This window comes from Dermacentor albipictus, chromosome 2, assembly GCF_038994185.2.
Source record: "Dermacentor albipictus isolate Rhodes 1998 colony chromosome 2, USDA_Dalb.pri_finalv2, whole genome shotgun sequence".
NCBI classification, from domain to species: Eukaryota; Metazoa; Arthropoda; class Arachnida; order Ixodida; family Ixodidae; genus Dermacentor; species Dermacentor albipictus.
The window spans coordinates 82782995-82794733 of NC_091822.1; the positions used below are offsets into that span (position 1 = coordinate 82782995).

At 47.0% G+C, this 11739-nt stretch overlaps 1 protein-coding gene across 1 annotated transcript in view; it reads right to left on the reverse strand.

Moving 5' to 3' along the window:
* The window catches only part of LOC135895840 (sodium- and chloride-dependent GABA transporter ine-like), a 95790-nt gene that overhangs the window by 61000 nt on the left and 23051 nt on the right, over positions 1 to 11739 (reverse strand). The gene's annotated exons all lie outside the window — the stretch shown is intronic.

Sequence of the window (11739 nt, forward strand, 5' to 3'; positions counted from 1 at the left end):
CGAAGTCTGCAAATGACTTGAGGTTGGCCAGAAGAACTCAAAAGACAATTCAGCGTCGCATGGACAAACTTGCATCACACAGATGGAAATCATTCTGCGAATCTTTGGATCCACGAAAACCATTGTCTCACATATGGAGAACTGTTCGTGGTCTCCGTGGAACCCCTCAGCAGCGCCACCCTTTCAAGTCTTTGGCCCTTCACCAACAATGCAGCGAGATTGACGTAGCGGAAGCTTTCTGCAGGAGGATTGCTGGCGAAACTAGTTGCGCTGGAACATCGACGCTCCGCCACTCACCGATTTCACGCGACTCCCGCATGGATAGTCCTTTCTCCATGGACGAGCTCGAAGCTGCACTGGCCTTGTGCAAGCGTTCATCTTCACCAGGCCCCGACGGTATAACCTACCGTGCCCTGTGTAATCTGGGTGATGAGGCTCGAAAAGTGCTCCTGCTCCTATTCAACAGCTCCTGGCGGACAGGTACGGTTCCCCAAGAATGGAAGACCAGTCGCATAATTCCACTGCTCAAGCCTGGCAAGTCGCCTGTAGACATTGCATCATACCGACCAATTGCGCTTGCCAGTTGCATCGGAAAACTAATGGAGAGGATGGTTCTAGCACGGCTAGAATGGTACCTCGAACATTACCAGGTATACCCAGATGCAGTGGCCGGTTTCAGGCGGGGCCGTTCTTCCATAGACAACGTTATCGACTTGGTGACGTACGTCGAGCACCAGAAGTCCTGCAAAAGATTATCTGCTGCCCTGTTTCTGGATGTTAAAGGAGCGTACGATAACGTAACGCACGAAGCGATTTTGAACGCGTTAGAGGCAGTAGGACTTGGCGGCAAAGTATATATTTGGATACGTAGCTATCTACATACGAGATCCTTTTTCGTACTTACCGAGGATGGCCCGACCTCCCAGCATTACAGTAACCGTGGGGTGCCTCAGGGCGGAGTACTCAGCCCAACGCTCTTCAGTCTAACACTCATTGGACTCACCGACATCCTGCCAGGCATTGTTAGGCTCTCCATCTATGCCGACGACATTTGCATTTGGACGTCGGCTGTGACGCGACTGCAGCTTCGCGCGCGGCTTCAAAAGTCAGCTACTTTGACATCATCCTACCTTCGAGAACAAGGACTTCATATATCATACGAGAAGTGCGCAGCGGTGGCATTTACCAGGAAATCAATGTCGCCATACGTGATATCCGTCGACAGACACATGATCTCGTACAGCACGAGTCACAGATTTTTAGGGGTGGTCCTTGACAAAAATCTCTCCTGGACCCCTCATGTGAATTATGTGATAAAACGCCTGACAGGAATTTGCCATATGTTTAAGTTCCTTGCAGGAAAGACCTGGGGAGTGCCAATACACTCTATGCTGCAACTGTACAGGGTCCTCTTTATTGGATTCCTGCGATACAGCCTACCTGTCATGTCCAACACCTGCAGAACTAACCTGAACATAATCCAAAGCATCCAAGCCCAAGCACTCAAGATATGTCTCGGTCTACCGCGGAGTGCGTCAACGACTGAAGTTATTGCAGTGGCTCAAGATTTCACTATTAGAACGCACATTAGCATTGAAACAATGCGTGTGCACCTAAGACACTTCGCCCGGAACCCTACCCACCACCTAGCAAGTCTCCCAGTAGATAGGCCCCACACGACATTCAGTGCGACTGTCTTCGCGCACCGTGACTCTTTCAGGTCAGGTTACACACCTGCGGCAAGGCCTTCTATTCCTCCATGGTGTATGCGCCGTACTCAAGTGAACCTTACAGTCCCAGGACTTCAGAAAAAGTCGGACTTGCCATCATCAGCGCTCAAGCAACTAACTTTATTTCTCTTGTACGAGAAATACAGCGACTGCACACACGTCTACACTGATGGATCAAGTACATCAACCAGTTCCGGCGGCGCTGTAGTTATACCAGCAATGAGAATAACCAAGCGGTTCAAGACTTCCCATGTCACTACGTCTACAGCTGCAGAGCTCGCGGCTCTCCGCGACGCGCTTCAAGTGATAAATACTGAAAGTCCTAGAAAATGGGCAGTCTTCTGCGATTCCAGGCCGGCCTTGCAATGTGTGCATTCATTTCTCCGACATGGAACTCACGATCAGCTCACGTGCGAAATCGCGGAACTTGTCCATCACTTAGGAGAAAAAGGCCATGATATCTCTTTTCAGTGGATACCAGGTCATTGCGGTATCATTGGTAATGAAGACGCCGATAAAGCAGCTCGGACGTCAAACAAAGAAGACCGCTGCGTCCCCATTCCGCTCTCAAGGACCGACGCCGCGAGACAACTTGGCATTCTGGCACGCACGATCTCCTTAGCAGAGTGGAATAATGTACATACAAGACGCACAAGACTGCACCGACTAAACCCATCACTTCAACTCGGACCTCCAGCCGGTGTGCACCGGCGTGAAGCGTCTCTTCTGTGTCGGTTATGGCTTGGAGTGGCCTTCACGAATGCCTACTCAGCACTAATTGGAATGGCTGATAGTCCTGCATGTGATGTTTGCGCATGCGAGGAGAACATTGACCACATATTGTGCCATTGTCCTCAATTTCAAGCCCAAAGACAGTATTTGTCCGACACATTGAGGAAACTAGACGATCGTCCTCTGAGTGAACAGACAATATTAGAGCACCGTCCCGACCGATCATCGGCTCAGAAGGCAGTGAAGGCACTTTTGTGTTTTCTCAGAACTTCTGGTTTGCTCGAGCAACTTTAACTGAAGTGCTGTCCGTACGCGTACCTACACCTTCTCTCTCCCTTCTTTCTCTTCCCCTTCTCCCTTCCCCCAGTGTAGGGTAGCCAACCAGACTATTGACTGGTTAACATCCCTGCCTTCCTGTATTCTTCTCTCTCTCTCTCTTGTAGCAAACAATACATAGGGGAGACTGGACAACAAATCAATACAAGACTCAATGGTCACCGCGCGGACACAAAACACAATTTACCCAAAGCAGTAGCCAGCCACTTTAATGAACATGGACATATGTTTGACAAAGCAAGGCTCTATATACTACAAACAAATTTCCGTTCCCCTCGCGAAAGGAAGTATACGGAATCATACCTTATACACAAGTTTAATTGCCTACACCCGACAGGAATTAATTTGGCATGCGGCAACTTAGAATCTTTAAAAGCTGTAACTTAAATCTGAAACTCTCATATCATCAACCAATACACAAAACACATTAGGCCACCAGCCAACTTTAATACTTAACCTCACCTACTCTTCCATGTCGGGAAAAAAAATTTTCCTGCCTACTACTTAATTTAATGTACTCTTTCAGGTTTTTACGTCTATACCAACTGTACGATCCCCTTCTTCCATGTACACTTGCCCCCGCCCGCTTCCGCACGCGTCACCCTCCTGTTTGTTATACCGATTTCGGCCCCCCTCCTTCCCCCTCCCCCCTTTTTTAAAAATTTTTTTTCTTTTTTTCTTGAAATCCCCTCGACAACACATTCCGAAGTCAATATGCCTCTTTCGTTGCCTCAACCCAGAATATCGCCTTCTGGATGCCGCCGTAACGACACCTACGTTAAGCGCGTGGGGCAGTGCCCCTTGAAAGACCATGCCGCTGCCTTTCAGTCACCCCATACATTGCACCGCAGACTCCTTGTCGCCACCTTAACTATTTCAAAACTACTCGACCTATTACTACTATGCTACTCAAGTCACTTTCAACTCATGCGTTTTTTTGTGTGTGTGTGTGTGTGTCTCTGGGTTTTCTCCTTCATTTCTGTCTCTTGTGTTACTCGCGCCTCGCGCACAGACCGCTTGACCGGCCGTTCTAATGCCTCTAAAACATGCCGCCAACGACTCCCCCTGAATGCCTCCTAACCTTTCGCATCCCCAACACGCTCCCAAGGCCCCGTATTTCTTAAAGATTTCATTTTTCTCCTTCTTTTTCTTTCACTCCCCCCCCCCCCTTTTTGGGTCTTGGTGCCGCCCTGGTCCCCCCCCCCCTTTCCCCCCCTTTTTTTCGCTTTTTCTCTGCTTCTATTTCTTTTCTTTTCTTTTCTCCCCGCGTGCCCACTCTCACGCTCTTGTCCCCTCGTCTTGAGAATGAGGCTCACAGACGTCGGACGACAGCGCCTGTTCCCTCTTGTAATCTCTCCCTTTAAAACCAGCCGCCAGCGACAACACCCCCACGTCACGTCACTGCACTAACCCTTTAAAACTAACACGCCGAGGATGACGAGGCCGCCTTTGACGAAGATAGGTCCTCCTATCGAAACGTTGGCCAGCCTGTCTGAGGTACTTCATCCCTGTTTACAAACTTTATATCCCTTATTGTATAAAGTCATTTGGGAATGTCTCCGATAAAGAGTTATTAGTTTAATAATACGACAACTCAATACCCTTCTGTTAAGCTATCTAGAAAATCACTGCGTACTAAGTTCTGTAGATTGCTGTCATCATCGCTTCCCGAAACACATGACTATAAGTTTACCTTTCTGGGGCATAGTTCATTCCGCCTGGGTACCGCTGCCTGACTAATGACGTTTATATTTTTAAATTTGTCCCGATGACGTAACTCACGTCGCGGAACACAAATAAATACAGTTTCGCAATAATGAACCATCACAGCTTCACAACAAATATCTGTACGTTGGCACGAGTCATCATCTGTGATTACGACAAGAGCGGCAGCCCGTCGTTCATAGATGACTCGCCGCTGCCTGGTGTCTTTCCCAACGACGCGACTAAACCGTAGAAAGGTAATTCCTACCTTGACATGATGCTTGCGACCTTTCAAGTGGCGGTCGAGCGAGTTCTTTGTGTATATTTCTAGCGCATGTCATCGAAAACCTTAAATCTTTAAAAATTGTGGTGTTTTACGTGCCAAAACCACTTCATGAATTTGAGGCACGCCGTACTGGAGGACTCCGGAAAGTTTGACCACCTGGGATTCTTTATCTTTCTTTATCGTTATTCTTATTTAGTGATTTATTTTATTTATTACATACTGCATACCCTTGGGTCCAAGCAGGCGGGTAGGTTTAAGAAACAGTGATAACACAAAAAAACGAGAGGATAAACTGTTTGAAGGAATAGCATACATAATAAAACACAAAATATCAACAATGGAATCTGTTTCACGATTGGTGTAATAAGAGATAATACAACTGAGTACAAAACAATGACGGAATGTTTCGCTAGATTAGTGCAATAATAGTGCTACAATAACAGATGTGAAACTGTGCAACAGTGATACTTCGGTGTGGTAGGGGAGACTAAGAAGTTGTCTGGATTAATTCATTCCGATCTAAGACCGTGCGGGGAATATAGGAATACTTATAAGTGTCAGTTCTAGCAAAGTAAAGCGTTAAAGAGTTAGGCTGATGATGCTTTGTGGGTCTGGTTACTAAGAGTGACAGATACTGTGATGTATCTATCGCAAGCTTGTGGTTAAGAAGTATTGAAAGGAAGTCTATTCAGAACTGTTTTCGACGCGTTTTAAGAAGAGGAATGTCATTGGCTATCATTATTTAGGATGGAGAGTCAGTTCGTGAGAACTTGTTATAAATAAACCGGACTGCTTTCATCTGTATGCTTTCAAGACACCGAATGTTTAAAAATAACGTACAGCGCAAAGGACAAGGACAGCGATAGACGACATACACTGTCCTTGTCCTTTGCGCTGTACGTTATTTTTGATCATGAATTACCAACTAGCTCAAGCAACCACCCTAGACCGAATGTTTATTTGAGTATACGGGTTCCATACTGCACTAGCGTATTCTAATTTGGGTCTGATTAAGGAATAATAGCACAGTAGTTTAACATTGCTTGGGGTCGTTCGAAGTTTATGGTTCAGGAAGCAGAGCTTTCGAAAGGCAGATGAACAAATATTGCTGACATGTATATTCCAGGATAAATTAGTTGTTATTGTAGCACCTAAGAGTTTTTAATTGTCGGCTTTTTTCAATGACGATGGGCCAAGTCTGTAAGTAGAAGACAGAGGTGTTTTTTTACGTGTTATAGGGAGGAAAACAGTTTTGTCAGTGTTAATAACCATCCCCCAATCTTTGCACCACTTCAATATGTTATTCAGCACAGGGTAGCCAGCTGGCACATACACTGGTTAACCTCATTGTCTTTCCTCCCCTTTGTCTCCTCCTCCTCCTCCTCCTCCTCCGCCTCCAGGTTGTTATTTAGCTCAGTCTGATCATCGGAACAAAAACTTTCTTTGAACAAAACGCAGTCATCTGCAAACAGCCGTATTTGCACACCAGAAGTTATTACATTTACAATATCGTTAATATAAAGCAAGAAGAGCAGGGGGCCCAGTACACTACTCTGTGACACCCCTGACGTGACTGGGAGACTGTCAGAAAGCTGTCCTCCAAAGTCAGTGAGTTGCTTCCCGTTAGTCAGATATGCGGAAAATCAGTAAACAAAGATTTCAGGGATGCGAATGATTTTAAGCTTTAAAATAGGTTCATCATGCCGGACCTTATGAAAAGCTTTACTAAAGTCACGAAATATTACGTCTATTTAGCCGTTACGATCAAGAGATAAAGCGAATGGGTGAACCACCGTTATCAGTTGGGTTACCGTAGAATACCCTTTTCGGAAGTCGTGTTGGTACTCGGTTAACGCAGCATTATTTTCCAAAGAATTGTGTATACAATTTGCAATTGTATGTTCTACAAGGTTGCAGCATTGGGAGGTTAGTGATATCGGTTGATAATTCTGCACAAGTAACCGGTCGCCTTTCTTAAACACAAGGACAACCCGGGCAGTCTTCCAGTCATTTGGCAATTGCGCTGTCATGAGTGAGACACGGAATAAAATCACAAGAAATTTGGCAAGCATTTCAGCATATCGCTTGAGAAATACGTTAGGAATTTCGTCCAGACCACATGAGCTGTTCGTTTTCAAGTCAAGCAGCATATTAAATACGCCTGCATGAGACATAAAATTTACATCTCTTAAATGGACATCGGTGTGACAGAGAGATAAAACTTTATTGTGTCCTTGATGGGGTTAAGGGGTGGCGGGGGTCGGGAGACTAACCCCCAATCCCCCCCTTCCTCAGACGGCGGCCAGTTCTTGCTTTCTGGCGGCGTCTTCGGCCATCCGGACGGCCCAGAGCTGCTCCTCTGGGTCTAAGCTGAGCAGCAATGTCTCCCACTGCTCGGCCGTACTAATGATGCGTGTGTTAGTGAGGGAGGTGTTGGTGGGTGAGGCTTTGGGGCATTGCCAAATAATATGATTGAGGTCGGCGCGGGCTTTGCACGCTTTGCAGAGTGGTGAGTATGCATCGGGGTACATGCGGTTGTAAAGCACGGGGTTCGGAAAAGTTCGTGTTTGAAGGAGTCGCCAAGTGGTGGATTGAGATTTAGTCAGTGATTTGTGTGCTGGGGGGTAGCGTAACCGCTCTCTGCGGTAGTGCAGTAGAATTTCTCCGAACGTGACCATTCGGTCCCGCGCGTGACCGCGATGCAAAACAGAGGGCTGGTCGGGATCGGAAGACGCAGGAGAAGGATGATGCGCCCGGTGTGCGAGAGCTCGGGCGGCATCGTGTGCGGCTTCGTTTCCAGCCAGACCCGAGTGACCAGGGGCCCAGATGATCTGCACGCGGCGTTGCCTTGAGGGAGGAGTCCCAGAGAGAATCCTCTGCGCTTGGGGTGCTATTAGTCCTCTTGCGTAGTTACGAATGGCCGTTTTTGAGTCGCTGATGATGCAGTGTGCATTGGTAGCCGCGTAGGCCAAAGCGATGGCCGTTTCTTCTCCTACTTCGGGTTGCGTGGCGAATATTGATGCGGCCGCGGAGAGGTGGTACTGCGAACCCGCGACTGCGACGACCGCCATGGCGTTTTGGTTGGGGTAGTCTGCTGCGTCTACGTAGGTTACGTCAGCGGCTTGGTCGTAGCGCTTTTGTAGTTGTTTAGCCCTTTCTGCACGTCGCTCCGGATTGTGTTCAGGGTGCATATTGCGAGGTATGGGCGGGATAACTAGCTGATCACGAATGTTTGGAGGGATGGGTACTTTTGGTCCGAATTGCGTGGTGTAGGTTATGCCTAGGGTGCCTAGAATGTGCCTGCCCGTGGTGGAATGGGCAAGTCGTTCGTATTGGCTAATACGTTGCGCTTCAATAAGCTCGTCTATGGTGTTATGTCACACCGATGCCCTAGGCATCGGTGTGACAATTTACATCACCATGCAGTGTGACATCGTATGCGCTCACTGTAGAACCAGAGAACACACTTTGAAAGTAATTGTTAAAATGCTGAGAAGTGGCACTCCGATCTGTAACTGCCTTCCCGTCAATTGATATTTGCGAAACTGGCTTCTTTTCTTTTATGTACTGCCAGAACTTAGCAGGATCATATTTTATGAAGGTAGGAACCGATATCTTGAAATAATAATATTTCGCGGTGTGAACTGCAAGTGCAAGATTGTCTTGCATCTCTCGTAATTTGTTGCACTGCCCCACATGATTCTTTTTAAACCTTTTTATTCTGCGTTTCAAATGGATGATTTTTCGATTCATCCAAGGCGTTTGTTTGTTAACTTTCTTCAGTTTGGGACTAAGTTAACCACACAATAATGACACATTTCCTTGAGCTTGTTCCAAAGTAACTGAATATTGCTGCTATCGAAATCAACCAAACAGGTTTGCATGTATTCGACAACGCTTGCGTCATTGGCATTAGAAAAATATTTAAAGTAGAGCGCAGAGGGGCGTTCATACTTATCTAGAGGTACTAGTGGTAGCGATATGTTTACGAGATGGTGATCGGAGAGCCCTTGCTCGACTTTCGCAGTGTAATGAGAGAAATCTCGACTGAGAAATACCAAGTCTAACACCGAGCTGGATGCATTTTGTACACGAGTTTGTTCATGGACTGCCTGCATCAAGTTGTATTGTAACATATTTTTAAACATAAGGTTCACAGGTTTGTTATGTTGACTACTGGCAATAAGGCGTTCCCAATCTACTCCCGGCAGGTTAAAATCACCAAGCAGCTCAATTTTGTTTCTTTCATGCATGAACATTTCTATATTCAATTTCTCTAATATATCTGGTGAGGCATCCGGATGTCTATAAAAAGCGTATAACGTCAAACTGTGACCCCAAAGAGACTTTGACACGCAGGCATTCGAGGTCGATAATGTCGTCCACCAAACAGCCTGAACGCTATCTTTAATTAAAATCGCTACACCGCCACCCTTAGAGTGCCGGTCCTTACGATAAACTTTATAAGAAGGTGGAAAAATGTCATTATCGCATATCTCCTCGTTCAGCCAGGTTTCTGTTAAAACAGTTTACATGAGGATGGTAGTGTAGTAGCAAGATCTCTAAGGCCTCGGTTTTGTTTTTGACACTGCGAGCCTTTATATTAAACATTCGGAGACACTTATGAGCTTCACAGGCATCGTGTCAATCTCGAGATAATACGGATGCATTATCTTGCTCACCTTCCACAGGCGTGGATGATGCGCTTTTTAGAGCTTTACCACGTTTGTTAAGCGATTCATCCCAAAACAAGACTTCCTTGTCAATTATTAGTCTGTCGCGGATAAGCGAGACCCTTCTTCCCAGCTGCTTCTCATTTTTCGCACTTTCCCAGAGCAGTTTTCGTTTTCTTATCGCTGATGCCGAATATTCATTTTGGATAAACGTTGTGCTGTCTTTTAACTTTTTGACGTTGGCGAAGATTTCCTTCGTTTCATTGTAATCTCGGAGGTGAATGATTACTAGGCGTTTGCCTTTCCGCTGCCCAAGTCGATGGATGCGGCCTATGGATTTACACCTAACGCTAAGTTTTTCTTCAAATATCTCTTTGACTACTTTGTGTTTAAGTGAAATTTATGTTTCATCGTTACGACAACGATACGATATTACGATATTACGACAACGATAGGACAACATTACGATATTATGAGACACGCCATAGCGGCGGATTCTGGATTATTTTGACACCCTGGTGTTCTTTAATGGGCACCTAGACCTAACTGCACTCGCGTTTTTGTATGTCTCTTCCATAAAGATGTGGCTGCCAGTGTCGGGATGGAACCCGCCACCTCGTGCAGTGTCATAGCGATGAAGCTATCGTGGCGGCCACAGAAGTGTTGACGTGAGACCGCTTCCGTAGTGTCGCCTAGACCCTACATTGCCTTAATGCAGCTTTGCGTGCCTGCATGCCCTGCGTAAGCTGCCCTCTTAACAAATTTGCTTGATGCTTATTTTTCAGAGATAGCAGAAGCGTACCGTAACGCACCTCCAGTTTGTCGGCGACCGCTGTTTCCGTGCATTCTCATGTTATCTCTTCCCTCTTCCGCCCTCTGCCCTTGTATGAGAACTGTTAGAATCACAAGGCTGCGTCCCCTCTGGACTTGCACGTTTGTAGAGAGGTAAGCGCTGCAGTTTCTCCAATGCTTTTGAGGGGAGTCAGGGATATATAATTACAACTGTCAAGAGGCTCAAATAGTAACATCCAGGGAGCTCCAGAGGGCATTCTGCGGAGCCACGCGATGAAAATGTCCAAACGCGTTTCACGCGTCGACTTTCCACTCTGCCATGCTCCTTCCATGTATATGCACGCTCTGAACCAACGCGGCGGGCAAGACAACAGCAGCAGCAGCGCAAAAGTTGAAGGAAGAGGAAAGAAAAGCTTTGCTTTAATTCTGCTAGTCAGGCTATGTAATGTGCTATGTAATGTGCTAGTCAGGCTCTGTAATGCGTAGGGAAGATAACCATTGAACGATTACAGCTACAGAATGGGTGCCAAGGGAAGAGAAGCACCATCGAGGACGGTAGAAAATTAGGCTGTGTGATGAAATTTGGTAATTTCCAGGCACAGGTTACGATCAGCTAGCGCAAGACCGAGGTTAATGGGGGTCGCTCGGAGGAAGCTTCGTGTGATAGTGGAAATAAAAATAGTGTGATTATAATGCCGGAGGTAAATCCTTGCAAGCTGTACTTGGATTTGGAATCGTGTGACCAACTTTGGCAAGCAATACAAAAATTCACCCACGACTACGATAATCCCCAATGCGGAATTAGAGCTCTGCTCCGTACGTGTTATTTTTCACGATATATTTGCTGGTACCGAAAGTCAGTCTGATGCAGCACTTTGCAAACGGAGCGAAGTGTGGGGCAACTGCCTCGCTAATCGGGAGACCACGAGAGGAAGCACGTGGATGGCGCGTGTGTGCGATTCACAACAGCCGCCGCAAACAGACCTCCGCTCATGTAGCGCTTCGTTTTCGTATACGGTATCCGTGGCGTCATCGGTGGACAGACGAGGCACGCTACTCTGGCACCATCTCGTAGCCATCACGGCCGCATACACCTCCTTGCGCGGCACTACGCTTTACTTCTCACGCTTTCACCATGCCCTCCTCCTCCGCTTTCCGCCTCATGGTTCCGCTCCACTCAACTCCTCCAGTTTCCTCCTCGCGCTCTCTTCGCGATCACCGTCTTTCACACGCCGCTGTGCGCCGCTTTCAATCATCCTTCGCTCTGCTCGTTCGCTGGGTTACGAGGGACGCCACCGCCGACGCTCGCCGCAGGAACGGGAGCCTAAGAGGTGCGCTCTAAATGAGTGAAGGTGCCTTAAATGTCAGGCCGTCTTTATTGAGTCTTCCTACGGGTCTCTTACTCATAAAGCGAAAGCCATCATTGCGGTAGAAGGCTGCATTATTAGGCCACCCGTTGCACAAAAGTGAGAAGACGAGGGAGCGC